Source organism: Lepidothrix coronata, unplaced genomic scaffold, assembly GCF_001604755.1.
Source record: "Lepidothrix coronata isolate B3197 unplaced genomic scaffold, Lepidothrix_coronata-1.0 Scaffold105, whole genome shotgun sequence".
In the NCBI taxonomy this organism is placed as follows: domain Eukaryota; kingdom Metazoa; phylum Chordata; class Aves; order Passeriformes; family Pipridae; genus Lepidothrix; species Lepidothrix coronata.
This window is the reverse complement of record NW_016690285.1, coordinates 771,264-786,173: the sequence shown is the minus strand read 5'-3', so window position 1 is coordinate 786,173 and position 14,910 is coordinate 771,264. Positions and strand designations below refer to the sequence as shown.

Genomic DNA, 14,910 nt, shown 5'->3' with positions numbered 1-14,910 from the left:
TCTCCTTCTCCTTCTCCTTCTCCTTCTCCTTCTCCTTCTCCTTCTCCTTCTCCTCCTTTTCTCCTTCTTCTTCATATTTTTCTTCCTCTTCTTCTTCTGCTGCTTCTGTTTCTTCTTTCTTTTTTTCTTCCTTTTTTTCCCCTCTTAAATATTTATTAATTTATTAATGTATTTATTTCTTTATTTGTTTCTAATAGGGTTTTCTTTGGGCTTAGAGAATGGATTAACTGGAACAAAAGTGCCCCATGCCCTTCTCTGGTGTCTGTGCCCTGCTAGACCACTTGCCAAAACTGTTTAAACATAATTCTTCTTGGAGTCCTGTGCATAGTCCCTGCTGTAAGACAAAGTTGCTGAGTGCCAGAAAAATGTGGCAAGGAAAGGCACTTTGCTTCAGTTTTCATGGAATCATGGAATCCCAGAACAGTTTGGTTTGGAAGGCACCTTAAAGCTCATCCAGTTCCACCCCCTGCCATGGGCAGGGACACCTTCCACTAGCCCAGGTTGCTCCAAGCCCCATCCAAGCTACTTTCAAACCCCAAAAGCCCCACCAGGCTGTTGTGCCACAGGGTGTTTACTGCTCCTTTGAAACAAGGACTGAAACGAGGCAGCTCTTCCCTTCTCATCTAGGCAGTTTTTGGTATTTTTAAAGACATTTGGGGAAGATTCGTTAATTATTTATGCTTCTTTTCCCCTTCTCTTTCACTCCAGTGAAGCCCCCCCCAAACACCTAATTTATGCCTCTTATACTCTGTCAGAGAATCACAGAATCCTAAAACGGTTTGGGTGGGAAGGGACCTCAAGGATCACCCAGTTCCACCCCCCTGCCATGGGCAGGGACACTTTCCACTCTCCCAGATTGCTCCAAGCCCTGTCCAACCTGGGATCACTAAACCAGCTGGGAAGTCAGACTGGAACCACACTACACCCAAACACACACACACGGCTCTCAGAGTGTAACAACCCCCCAGTTCCCTCTTCGGTTCTGTACAGAAAAACCTCCAGCTCTGAAAAGCCTCTGACTGTTGCTTTTTGTAACAAGTCAAACAGATGGATTGGAAATAGTATTTACTGTTTATTTCCTCGGCATATCAATATGTGAGGAGCCGGTTTAAATTACGGTCTGACTGCAAACAAACCAACCCACGCCAAAGCAGTGGAGTAAACACTGGTGTGTTTTGTTTCTTGTCGATATTATGGGAATTTAGAGGGCTGATGTTTCTGTTTTCACTGGCTACCTCTGACTGGCCCGATTTGAAGCCTTGTAATAGAAGGCAAAGATTATGGGTTAAGAGATTTTTGTGGGGAATTGCCACAGTCGTTATTCCACGGCACTTCAGAAGGTTGGCACTTCAGAGCTCACAGGCTTTAGCGGCAGGAACAAGATTCCTACCTATTTCAGAGCTGTTAAATTTCCTTTTACATGAGAAGGACAAGTGTGAAGCCGTTGCCAGGTACTCTGATGGTGGGTTTGTGGTGCAGCAATCTGTTCCTTCCTCTCTTCCCTGGCTCCTGCTCGTGCTTTATTTTCTGGGCTGACTTCTTGACCTTTCTGGGAGCCAGCTGAGAGCCCTAAAACAGCAGAAAATCAACACTACCAAAAAGGAGGATGGTTCGGGCCAATTTAGTCCCCAAAGCTGGCTCATCTTGAAGCCTTGAAGTACCAGGAATGGGATGGGGACACGTGGCTGAGGACAGAGGGGATGAAATGGCACCTTTTGAGCCATGAAATGGCTCAGCTGAGCTGTGTCCCTGAACTCTGCACACCAAACCACGTCAAGTTTGTTACCACTCGGCCTGTGTGTTATTAATTTAACATCTAGCCCAGCAAATTAGCTAAAATGTCAGCCCTTGACCGGTCTGTCCCACTGGCCACGTGCTTCCAGCTGCAGTTTTCCCAACCGGCATCTCGTGGAAATTGAGACCAGATGAACCAAGGGAATGCAAAAAGAGTGAATTGAATATCCTCCCCAAATTATTCACTTATTTCAACAAACAAGGAGCACACTGATGTAATATATGACTGGTCTCAATGCTAAAAGCAAATCAAGAGCTGGAATGTACTTACGTGGCGAGACAGTAAATATCTTTGAGTCCTTATAATCCATTAAATTGCAAGAGTATGTCTGCCTGTCTAAATGGAAGGAGACATCTCTTCTCTCCACCACTGTCATTTACTCCTCCGCTTCCTGCTTCTTTAGCCTTTTCTTTTTTATTCCTTTTTTTTTCCCTTTTTTTTTTTTTTTTTAAATAGGGCTCCTTTTGTATGTGTGAAACTACTGCTACTCCCACTGAAGTTTTCTCCTGAAAAGCAGAGTTAAAGTGCAGTGGAACTTGGTGGAGCAAAGATGCAGATTTTCCCCTGGTAGCAGAGGACGGAGTGACACCAAAAATGGGCTCCAGGGGTGTGAGCTGAGCCACCCTCACCCTGTGCCGTGTCTTGGAGCTGTTGGCTTTGCTTTTGGCCACCAGCTGGGATGTTTGCTGTCACCTCCTTGCCTGGTGATGCAGATGAACACCCCAGAACTGACTGGTTTGTGAATGAACACCCCAGAAGCGAATGGTTTGTGAAGTGTCCCCATGTTACTCCATTGAAAATTCCTCTGTGTCCCAGCCTGCCCAAAGCTTTGTGGCTGGGCAGACCCAGTGCTTCTCCAGGTGATAAATATACCTTTTAGGGTGATAAATGTCGGTTCAGCACAGGGAAATAATCTTTGGCACAATGCTTTAGTCCTGGCAGGGGGCTTTGCAAGCCCTCCCTAAGCCACAGAGTAAACCTGGCTCAGGGTTCCTGTGGGTCTCAGCAGCAGGGCCTGAGGTCAGGGTGCACAAAGGGGGTGGAGGTGCCACAGTGTGTGTGTTTTCCAGTTTATCTATCTGTGTCAAACTGATTTGGCAACCATTCAGGTTGCCCTGGAAGTGTATTTTGTGTACAAGTGGAGATATTGAAAATACAGTGACGTTTAATCTTGTTCTCCACTCTCCACATCCTGGTGTTGGTTCCCACGTGCTGGCCCCTCATGACTTCAGCTCATCATCAGGTGCATCAAAGTGCAAGAAAAAGGTGTCTTCCCCCTTTTTTCCTCCAGTCTTTCAAAACCCTAAGATTTGGAATTATTTCTTTGGAATCTATGATGTGTGATACTTTCTACCATGTCACACATTACAAAATTGCTTGGGAATCAGGTCTTTGTCCTGTGGGAATGATGTTTCTAGGAAGTTTATCAGTTGGCTGACGAAAATCTCTACAAGGCATTTTTCTCACAGACTCCTCAGCCCCTTCCTGCAGCTCAGAACTCGTGAGATGGCCCCAGCACTGCCAGTTCTCTCGTGATCCTGGTTCTAAAATACCTATTTTTGAAGGCCAGAAGTGCCCTGACCTTCATCTGAGGTGACAGACCTAAAAGAAAATCTGACTTTTTGCACATTCCCAAACAAATGGACGCAGTTGTGGAAGTTTGTCATGGCAGAGGTGACAGGGAAGAAACCCTCCACAATTCCCCTAGATTTCCAAATCCCAAAAGTCATCCTTTATAAACCAGGTTCACTCACTGGCTGTGGTTGTTTATTGCCTGAACAGTAATGGGGTGCTGGCACCTATCTGGGGTTGGGTTTAGCAGGAGCACCTCTGTGCTCCTGGAATATGGAATTCTTTGCCTCTAGGAGAACACAGACTGGTTACTTCTTTTTCTGGGCCTCGGTTTTTGGAGCCACTAAAACCTCATCCAACCACCTCTTGTGCTTGATTGAAATATTAATGAATCATTAATCCAAATAGCAAATTATTTAGTGAGACATCAGCCAAAATCTCAAGTCTAACGACTTTTTACACCCTTAGTGTTATAATTTTACATAAATAATATGAATTGGCTTGAATTCTTTATGCAAAGTTATGAATGGGTTTAATTTGTACTGCTTATTACAGACCAGAAATCATCTCTCAATTAGTGACTTGGGTGGTTAGGCTTGTTAGGAGTTTACTGACCCCTAAAACCACCTTTTTGAAAGAAAAATATACACTTTGTGCATAAATATTTGCCGTAATATTGTTCATATTATTGAGATTGTGCAAAATTTTAACTTCAGAAAATGCTACCTGGTGTTTAAGTCATTTAAAGAATTTAAAAACATGCAGATTCGAACTTAAATATCCTTTGTCTAAACAGCTTTTAAGGTAGTTTAGTGATGGAACTGCTTTAATTTCCCTCTAATTGAGCTCCTCACACCTATGAGACCCTCAAGGCTGTGGAGCTGCTATTTTCAGAGGTGCTGAGTGTGTACAGCTGCTGTTGCCTTCCCTCCCTGCTCGGGATGTTCAACACTCCTCAAAATGAGCACACACAGCAGCTGCTGCTGCTGGAGCACCAGAGTCCTGGGAAAACGGCTGGGAATTTTCTAGCAAGGTTCTGAAAGTGCTCAGAGGAGAGATTTAGATTAGGTGTTGGGATGAAATTCTTCCCTGTGAGGGTGGTGAGGGCCTGGCACAGGTTGGGCAGAGAAGCTGTGGCTGCCCCTGGATCCCTGGAAGTGTCCAAGGTCAGGTTGGATGAGGCTTGGAGCAACCTGGGCTAGTGGAAGGTGTCCCTGCCCATGGCAGGGGGTGGCACTGGATGATCTTTAGGTCCCTTCCAACCCAAACCTCTCCATGATTCCCTGATAACTGATTTAGAGCTGTGGGTGTGTGACACGGTCACCCTGAGCTCCCACACCTGCCACGAATATCTAACCCATAAACCACATGCCCTTCACCACAGAATCCCCTGGTTTTGGCCAACATGAGTTACAAACTCGACAGAAGCTGAAAAAACTCCCCTTCATTCAGCTTAAAGAATTTTACTTCGGTGTGTTTGGCTCAGGGACAGAACTGAAAAGTGAATAGCATCGAGCTCTCCCATCCTCCAAAACATGATTGGCAAGTCAGTCCCACACCTGCAGGTTCAATTCTCCATCCCAGGTGTCCAAGCAGGTCTTGAGCAGATTTTTGTGTTGAACTCTCAGAGCCGAAGGGTTTTGTGTTTTCCACGATCGTTCCCTAACTTTTATTAAAATGGGTTTCCACTTGCTGAAAGAGCAATTTTGAAGTGTCACACTCCAGCCTGTCACCAGGGCTTTGCCTGAAAACATCTGGACAGTGGGAACAGCTTTGTGCCAAGGGAAAGTGGACCATTATTTCAAACCTTTCATTTTCACTGCTGCAAATTAACAATTACATGTAATTCAGAATATATACTCTGCACATTCTGGCTGAACAAACCCACTGAGATATATAAAAAGAATCAGGCAGCTCTAGAGATGTGAATGTTCAGACTGGAAATATTGGGTTATTCCCACTGAAACACCACCCCAAATGTTCCTGGTGAGCCCCTGCTACGATGAGGTGGGAAGGACGTTGAAGTTCCCACTCTCAGGGTTATTAAAGAGCTTTTTCAGCCCAGGACACACGTGCAGCTGCAAAGCTGTGTCCATTCACAGCCTTTGAAACGGGAAACTGGGCCCTCAAACCACCAGCAAACAGGAGGAATGTTTGCAGCAGCTCAGTCCTCGTGTTTGCCACCCCTGGCTCGTGAGACTCCATTAAATATCTGCCAAGGAGCAGATATTTAATGCCTTAAATGCTTTGCCTTTGATGTTGGATGTCTAAGATTTGCCTCCTTTTGTTTCAGTGGACAAGCAATAAAAACTAATAACTTTCCTCCCTGGTTCACACCTCAAGAATTCAGTGCTCGAGCCTCCCTTATCAAATGAGAGTCGAGAATTTCTTGCCACTCGTACAAATAAAAAAAAAAAAAAGTAAAAAAAAAGAGCAAGGAGGAATTATTTATAGAGCTCCAGATCCTGCAGCCTCTGAACAACAGATTAAAGGCACTGGTGGTTATTTCGTGCTGCAATGAATGTTTTACTAATTATGAGCCGTCTATTTTCCTTCCAAATATCAGAATGGGAAGAAAACAAATGTTTAGCAAACTAAGCACTGAGTTTATATTTCAAACAAATCTGTGAGGAAATGTGTCTTGCATTCACAGCAGGCTCTGCTCTATTAATCCATCGTGGGAATCTGAAAGAAGCAGGCAGTGCAGGCAGGATAAGTGCAGGTTTTTCGAAAACTGCCATGAGTGTTGTTGTTCTGCAACAGTAAATAAAAGCACAACTTTTATGTATCAATCTTCAGCCGCTCAAAAACCAGTTCAAAGTGGAAGGTGATGTTTGCTCGTGTTGGTGGGAAAGACACTCATACAAACACACTTCTCCTGCAGAATGTTTGTTTAGCAGCAAAATATAGGACAATTCAGGGGTAGAAATTCACATTTTACATGGGATGTGATAAAAACACTCAGCTGTGTGTGGCTGCCCCAGCCCTGGAATGCTCAAGGTCACATTGGAGGGGGCTTGGAGCAACCTGGGATAGTGGAAGGTGGGTGGAACTGGAGGGCTTTAAGGCCCTTTCCAACCCAAACCAGTTTAGGATTCACACCTGGAGGTCTAACACAGTTTATTCCAGATATTCATAAAGAATCACATCAGAAACCCAACCTGTTGGGTGACTTCGGGCAGGTTACTTTGCTTTACATCTGTCAGGAAAAGTGCTTTGCAAAAGTTCTCCAAAATCTGCTGAGGAGAACCATTTTTATGCCTTTTTTTCTTTTTTCTTTTTTTTTTTTTCAGCTGTGAACACTTTTCATGTGAGAAATCTGTAGATCCATCACCGAACATCACAAAAAAGAATAAGAAAAAATCCCAAAGGGCTGTGCTTTTTTTTTTTTTTTTTATTATTATTACTTGGTTAGAGAGGATTAGAATCTGATATTTTCGAAAATAAATAAAAATAAAAGGGATTATTTAAGCAGCTCGAGTTCAAAGGCTGCATCTCACAGCGAGTCTGTGTGTTTTGAAGTTTGTAAGAAAATATTCTGAAGCCATTACGCTGCTGCTGCTGCCTGGGAGCAGAGGGGGGACTTAATTAAAGTTTAGGGGCAGAAAAGAGGATGGGGAGAGTTTTATAACCATAGGCTGATATTTTTGAAAAGCATATTCATGTTTTTTTGGTGTGCAAAAGTGCAGGTTTGGAAGGTAAAATTACCAGGATTCGCCTGAAGTTCTCGGAATCTGAGATTTCACTGTTCTCAGGACAACATCCTGAATGTTTCATCCACAAGGCTGGAGATACATTTAATGTGACTAAAAATGAGCTGTAAATCTTAATTTTTTTTCTGGATGAATCTACAAGTTCAGTCAGCAAAGGACTTTCCTTTGCTCCTTTCATATGGATATATTAGTTCCTGTATTTCCCATCACACAGGGGTTGCCTTTCGATGTTTCCTACTCAGTTTTATAAAACTTTTGCATTCTTATACTGAAATTAGTAGTGGTGCTTAAACACCCTTCTTTTTCTAGTTGCACCTCGTGTTACTGTGTGATTTTGGGGGGCTTTGTTGCATGTGCTGCTTGATAACCCTCCACTTTTTTGACGTGGCAAGAATACCAGAAAATAGGGGATTTTGGAAGGCATCCTGATCCTCTTCTTTCTTAAGGGGAATTCAGGGAACTGTTGCCAAAGCCTCTGATCACTGAGGGGACAAGAGGAGGGAGGCAGAAGGTGTTCCAGAATCGTGGAATCACAGAATCATTTTGGTTGGAAAAGACCTTTAAGATCATCAGGTCCAACCATCCCCCAGCACGGCCAAGGCCACCACTGACCCCTGTCCACAAGTGCCACATCCACAGGGCTTTGAAATCCCTCCAGGGTTGGGGATTCCACCTCTGCCCTGGGCTGGACAACCCTTCCCATGAAGGAATTTTCCCTCATATCCAACCTGAACTTTACCTGGCACAGTCTGAGGCCGTTCCGTCTCCTCCTGTCCCTTGTTCCCTGGGAGCAGAGCCCGACCCCTCCCGGCTCCCCCCTCCTGTCAGGGGGTTGCAGAGCCAGAAGGTCCCCCCTGAGCCTCCTTCTCTCCAGGTTGAGCCCCTCTGGCTCCCTCAGCTGCTCCAGGCCCTTCCCCAACTCCATTCCCTTCCTTGGACATGCTCCAGCCCCTCCATGTCCTGGTCTGGGGTCCCAGAACTGCCCCAGGGTCTGAGGTGAAGAAGGAGCGGTTTGGGTTCAAGATTTGCTCCTGGAAGTATCTGCATGGAACAGCTCAGCCACTTGAGCTCGAAGAATTGAGCCTGACCTTGAGCTTCCAGAGGCTCCAGAGGGGTGGCCTTTGGATATGGAAGGGAAATTAGAAAGGTAATAACTCCAGGGGCTCCAGGTGCATGGCATGAACAGCACTGGGCTAAGCTATCCCAGTGAACATGGAAATAGGGAGACTTGGGAAGCCTTTCCTTATTTACTGACACCTCACTCTTGGGAACACCTGTGATTTTTACAATGAACAAGGTGTCATTTTTTTCTTGGAGCTGTCACCTCCTGTCTCATTGTAAGAATTTCCACCTTCCTTTAAAACAAAGCTTTCACTCTTCTGAGTTGCAGGAGGAAAAACTTGGAAACATGGGCCCAGCTGTCACAGCGCCAACCGCTTGTCACTTGTGATTTCACCACCTAAATATGTGAAAGTAGCATTATTTAGACCTGTCTGGGGAGTGCTTTCATGTTCCATGGTCCTTCTTTGGGATCTGAGGTGTCCTTTTGTTTCCACACATTAAATAATGTGTTACTCACCAATTTTCCCCCCCCTCCCAAGATGAGGAATTATCAGATCCATGTGTGTCTGAGTCCCCTCTGACTCTGTTCCTTCCATTTGGGTCAAACAAGACAAATTTTAAATCTTCAGCACAGGGCTAAATTTACCCAGTTCTGCACACTTGATTTGGCAAAACCATATGGACTTTTTGATACATTCCTCAGAGCTCCTCTGAAACCGTTTCCAAAGTCTGTATTCCTGGATTGTACCCACTGTTCAGTGGGAGGTGTAGAAGAACAACGCCTATTTTGGGAGGAAGATTTCCTGTGAACGTTCCCTGCAGCTACAGCCCCGAAGTGTGGAAGGGGCCAGACCTGTCCTCCCACCTCCTCCCACGCTCCCACACCTCCCCTGGGATCAGGGATCCCGCAGCCGGACACTGGATCAGCTCAGGGATGAACCGAGCGCTGATTTTCTCCCTGTCCTTCAGGCCGAGCTTTCCAGAGCTCAGATCCAGGGAAGGTGGTGGGGATGTGCAGCTGGAGATGCAAGGAGGGCTCTCGGGTCAGCTTTAGCTATTTCTGCAATTCCACTTCAGTTTTTGCTGTGGGTTTTCTAGTGGAAAATCCCCTTTTAACCTGTTAGGCAGGATTTCCACAGGAAAAAATGTATTTGCTAAACACAAGCTGTGAAGCAGCTGACGGATCAATCCCCAGTGATTTGCCTGCAAGTCATCCTGTGGGATATTGGAAGTTTAAATCCTGTTCCCTGAGCAGTTTGCTCTGAGGGTGAGAGCTGGAGATGTGTTTCTGAGCTTCCAGTGGGGCTGGAGCCCAATCCTGCAGCAATATCCAATGGGCTTCATCCATAAAACGCTGCATGCACAGGGCCTGAGAAGTGGAGGTGCAATAATAAGAGGTTGGCAGAGAAAAAACTCTGAGCTGCTGAAAAAAATACATTTGAGAATAATCTGAGCCTCCTTTATGTTTCAGAAACAACAACTGCATAAATTGCCTCGTAACTGCTTTTTATCCTTTAGAGAAATGTTAAAATTGTAAGTAGGTTTTTTTGTTTCTAGCTTCTGTCAGCGGGCTAAAAATCAGATTATTTGCACCTGAAAGGAGAGAGCTGAGCCCAGGGGTAGGAAACAGAGGGGTGCTGGAATATGCTGAGGGTCTTCTGTTGGAGATAAGGAATTGAAAAATGAGCTGATGGAAAAAAATTGTAGAGGCATCTTTTTTTCTCCTCTTTCCCCAACCCCTGTGATGCTGGTTTGCCCCGTGCAGAGCTGGCTCAGGGAGCTCAGCTGGCAGAAAAGAGTTTTTGTGGAGTCGGTTCTTGGCTGCCTCATTTTCTGCACTGATTCACCCCAAAGTGAGCCAAACTCTGAAGGCAGGAGTGGGCAGGACGGCAGAGCAGCCAGGACACCTCCTCCTAATTTCACATCACCTTTAGATGGATTTAACCCCCATCTAAAATATCCTTCTTAACATTTTAGAGTGATTTAGAGCCGTTTTTAAGTTTTGGGTGGTAGCACGAATCTGGGAAATACAAGTGTCTTCATCAGCTACTGCTTCAAATAAGTGTGGAAAGTCTGGACTCCTGGGGGTTAAAATTTGGATTTACTTCTGTGTGTGCCTGTGTTTGGCAGGGTTTGTAAGAACAGCAATATACAATAAAATAAATTCGCTTTTAAAAACAAAACCAGAATTGTCTGCGTTTTTCTCAGCAGAAACGATTAACTTGGAATTGAATGCACCATTTTGTTTCACATCAAATGTTTTGCTTTGAGCTTTTAGACACTCTCCAAGTTTCAGGTCTCCTCTGCTCTGCTGTAAAATCCAATCTGAACTCGCAAATAGTTTGTTTACTCCAGAATCACGGTGTTTGGTTGTTTTTTTTTTTTATGGAATATAAACCATTCCTTTTTGCTGCCAGCTCTCCCTCCTGTGCAGGCTCGTGGAGTTGGGCCACTTCCCCTCCCCAGCACTCCCAGTGAGTCAGGACTGCGGGTGGAACTGGAGCTCTGTCGCTGCCAAGAATAAAAAAAAAAAACCCACTGCTTTGGAGAGCAGAAAAACTTCAGGGCATCATTTTTTTTTTTCCCCATCATGAAAACCCGAAAAGCTGCGCTTCAGCATTTGGGTATTTTTGTATTGCTGACGATCCCTCGTCTTTGAAATCAAAAATGTTCAGTGCACACATCGATTGAAAAGCACCAAACCCCATCAAAATGCAGCTTGTGATGCCTCAGTGTGCCGAGAGCTTCACCTTCAACCACGAAGCCACCAAGGCCCTTGACCACGTTCTTCATCCCGTGGCGTTTTGAGGGCTTGTTCTTGGGTGGCTTCAACCCCAGGGAAAGCTCCCCTTGCAGTCCAGTATCCGGTTGGCTGAACCGACAAGTTTTCTGGAAACTCCCCTCGAATCTGAGCTAAAATTAATTTCTCTTTGATGCTGAAATCACAGCTGTGACAAATATTCAGCCCTCTCCGTGATTCATGTGTTCTCTCCGAATGGGAAGTGTCAGAGTAGCACAATTTAGTAACTTGTGTTTACTTCCCCCTGGTTCAGCAATTCTAATTTAACGGGGGATCAGTTGATCTCCAGACCCACCCTGTTATTACCTGCCTATATCTGACCCTTTCCCTTTTTTCCAACCTTCCTCTTCCACCTGAATACAAAATATTCTGTGTCCTGCAATGTGACGGAGCAGGGGGAGCATTTTCTGGACTAAATGCTGCAGAACTGATTTAAAATCTCACGTCTTTTTTTTACGCACAGAGTATTTTCTTGTGTCAAAACAGGCCCCAGTTTACCTGCAAAGTGTGTTTAATCTTCTTTCTCTCTCTCTTGGCAGAGTTCCTTTGAGCCTGGTGACCCCCCAAGCCACGTGCCCACCTCCAGAAAGGTAAGGCAGTGCTGGACACCTTCAGAGGTGTGTTGTGAGCTTTCAAATCTCAGTTCTGCTCCCCAAGCACCCCAAAAGAAGGGATGACACCTGTTTTCCTGTTGTTCCCACCTGCCCCTTTCCATCTGGATCAGGCCACATCATTCCTGTACAGCTCCCTCCCTGCTAATAACTTAATTTGCAAACTTCTCCTTTTACCAGAGCCCCAAACCCCAGTTTGGTGCACGCTTCAAAGTCACACTTCCTGCCATTTTTTTGCCTTTTGGTTCCTTTGAAACCATTTCAACACGTTAGAATTGGTTTCCTGCACGTCACAGCTGTTTCTTCGGTGATTGGTTTGTGTTTGAGGCAGAAACCCCGGTGGTCTTCCACACAATTAAATTCAAAATATCTGTGGGGATCCTGAAATGAAAACATATTTCTCTGCAGAACTGTCATCCTACCCAGTCCCTTCAGCTGAATTCTTGCTGTTCTCTCCCTTGGGATAAAATAATGTGTGTTTTAAGGCTGGGGTTTCTCTTTTCTGTCTCGTGGCTGTTAGAGATGTGTAAACGAAACCTCGTTGTGCTGAACAGCTGGGAGTTGTATTTAAAAACCTCCCGTTAAGGCAAGTGAATTAACTAAGTAACAAAGTTAAAACCTGCACACTGAGAGGCCAAAGTGGTATCAGAGTCATCCCAGTTTTAGCAGGAACAGCTGAGCACAAGGGAAAACATGTCTGGGAAGGAAGTGAGCTCTGCTTGCACATTGTTCTCCTGGGCACGACTTACTGTAAGAACTTGCCAAACCTACCTTGTGAAAAGTCAGACGGTCCCAGTCGTGAGAGATCTTTAAAAATTACCTGCATTAGAGGGATTTTCTTGAATTAGGGCTGGTTTGGTTCTCCTGCTCACAGCAGTGTCTTGTCAGTCAAGGGAATGCAGTGAAATGCAGCTCCTCACATTTAACTGGGGTATCAGCAAAAGGAAAAAAAAAATCTGTGCCTGGTTTTATAAGGAATATTTATTTTATGTGACAAGAGGAGTGGAAAAGATATTGTTTTTAAATGGTCAGTCTATAAATTCCAGTCCTTCTAGTGGAATATTGAACAGCTCAGTCAAAGATGAAGGATTTGAGGTTTTGTTTTTTCATGGTGATGCCTCAACCCTGCACTTTGTAGGGTTCCCCTTTGAGAAGGATTTTTAGGAGGGCACCATCACCCTCTGCCTGCCCCTCACTGTGTCACCCTCCACCAAAGGAGGACCTGGCTCCACACTCTCCTTTCCACATGGAATTCGAAGCTGCTCAGAAAACATTTTATTCTGCATTTGACTTTTTTATGGGTTCTGAAAAACTGCGTTTTTGCATGAATTTTCATGAAAAGTTTAGATGAATTTAGATTTTTGAGGGCAAGCTTTCGAGGCAGTTTACTATTTTGTGAGTCAGAACTGAGCTTGAAAACTGGTTGGAAGTGGAATGGCTGAGATCACATGATGCCTTTCAAGTCAAAGATAGCTCCACTTGCTCAAGAGATGCTTTCATGTGGTTTCCAAGGGAAATAGTGACTTCTTATAAAATGTTTAGAAGAGAGCCAGTGTCCAAGTGCCTGGTGGCAAAGTTCTACTATTTCAGCCCCAAACACATTTTTTTCCAGCTAAATGAAACACGTGTTGGTGATGAATAAAACACCTTTGGAAGAAGGAGGTTGAGCAGGAGTTTAATTTGACAAATTAGATCCCCAAACCCTCCTCTGCTGCAGTTTAGTGAAGGTGGGAAGAATTAGCAGGTAAAGTACCAGGAACCTTTGAAAACTCCTCGTGCTGCAGATTTAGTGGTGATGGGTTGAGCCAAGGAGGAGGGGAGAGCTGGGCTGTGGGGTCACAGAACCATTTAGGTTGGAAAAGTCCTCCAAGATCGGGATTCTTCATGGGGCTGCTGCTTTCCCAGGATGCTCAAACCCTTCTCTGCTTGCAGCAGGCCCCAGAGTTTGGAGTTCCAGAGGTAAATACAAAGCTGTTCATGTCTTGTTCTCTGCGTGTTGGGCTTTTCATAGCACAGATCATTATCCTGACAGTTGCATTTTAGTCTGTCTTGGAGGGTTTCCTTAATTTTTTCCTTTCGTATTTTGTCGTGTTTTTAAACAAAATGACATAAAAGTTCACAACAGCTTTAGTTTCTGGTCCCCTGGTATTTGCTGCTGCTGAGGTTTAAATAGTGTATTTAAATTAATATTTCCAGTGTATTCAGACATGCTTGAATTCTGCTGTCTGAGGGGTGACAACAGAAAACTGAGCTGTGTGTGACATCCTTACTCAAACACCCCAAATCCTCAGCTAATAAAAAGTGATATTAAAGCTGAGTCTGAAACCACTCAGCCAAAAAACCAAAGAAGCCTTAATTTATCCCATTGTGCCAAATACAAGCAGTAGAACCCTTAGCTCACATCCAAACCTCGATGTCTGTGTTACATGGAGACTGTAACTTGTTTTCTCATTGCTAAACCCCATAAATATTTCAGGCATCGTACCAGGGCTCCTCACTTGCAACAAGCTTTTACCATTCCATTGGCTAATTGTTCTGGGTGTAAAGAGCAGCTCAGGCAACCCAAATAATCCCCTGGAAGCAGTGCAGACCTGCAAGCCCAGGGGTTCACACTTGGGACTCTGGGAATTATTTTTTGCCTCTTGATGCTCCCGAGGTCATCAAGATATCCATCAAATATTCAAAATATTCATCGAAATATTAAGCTAATTGTGGTGGGTTTAGCTTCTCTCTCTGTGTTTTCTTCTAATCCAAGAAATGGTGTGTTTTTCTGAGGTGCAATTCAGCATTTTTTCCCATTTTAAGTGTTGGGGTCACCAGTCAGTGATACCATTCTGATTCCTTTGCTTGTGCCAACCTTTAATACATTTTTAGACAAGCTTTACTTCACTAGAAGTATCATCAGTGCCTGTGTCTAAAGTGGGCAGGGGATGTCTGAGCTTGGCCCAAGAGTGTCTGCATGGCCAGAGGCAGCCCAGGCCTGGGGGGAGATGGATGAGCTCCCACTTGAGCCCTTTTACCAGTGGCAGCACTAATTTGTGTCCTTCTCCTCTCTCCCAGCCATCAGTTTTCATTAAGCTGATAGAAAATGATATCCCTCAGATGTCCACCTGGCTTTGTGATCTGATTAAAATTGGTCCAAAAGTTACTGGGCAAAGGGGAGATGGGCAGTGTGGTCACGGGGCTCTGTTTAACTGGAGGGAGAAGCCAAGAATTATTGGATCACAAAACTATATTGTGCATTTTTTTGAGATATTTGTATCTCTTATAAAGCCTTCTCCTGGTCCATATTTGCCACCAATGGCAGGAATATAAACTATAAACTTCACCCCTGGTTTGCAGTGATGTTTTACCCGG

General features: G+C 44.6%; 1 long non-coding RNA gene across 3 annotated transcripts in view; it reads left to right on the top strand.

The window, feature by feature from the left end:
* The window catches only part of LOC108501626, a 156,031-nt gene that overhangs the window by 79,169 nt on the left and 61,952 nt on the right, over window positions 1-14,910 (top strand). For 2 of the 3 annotated variants that reach the window (XR_001876232.1, XR_001876233.1), the window contains one exon: window positions 11,482-11,532. This is a non-coding gene — a long non-coding RNA (uncharacterized LOC108501626). Of the gene's footprint in view, window positions 1-6,660; window positions 6,742-11,481; window positions 11,533-14,910 lie in introns of those variants that run through there. The other variant, XR_001876234.1, reaches the window with a different exon arrangement.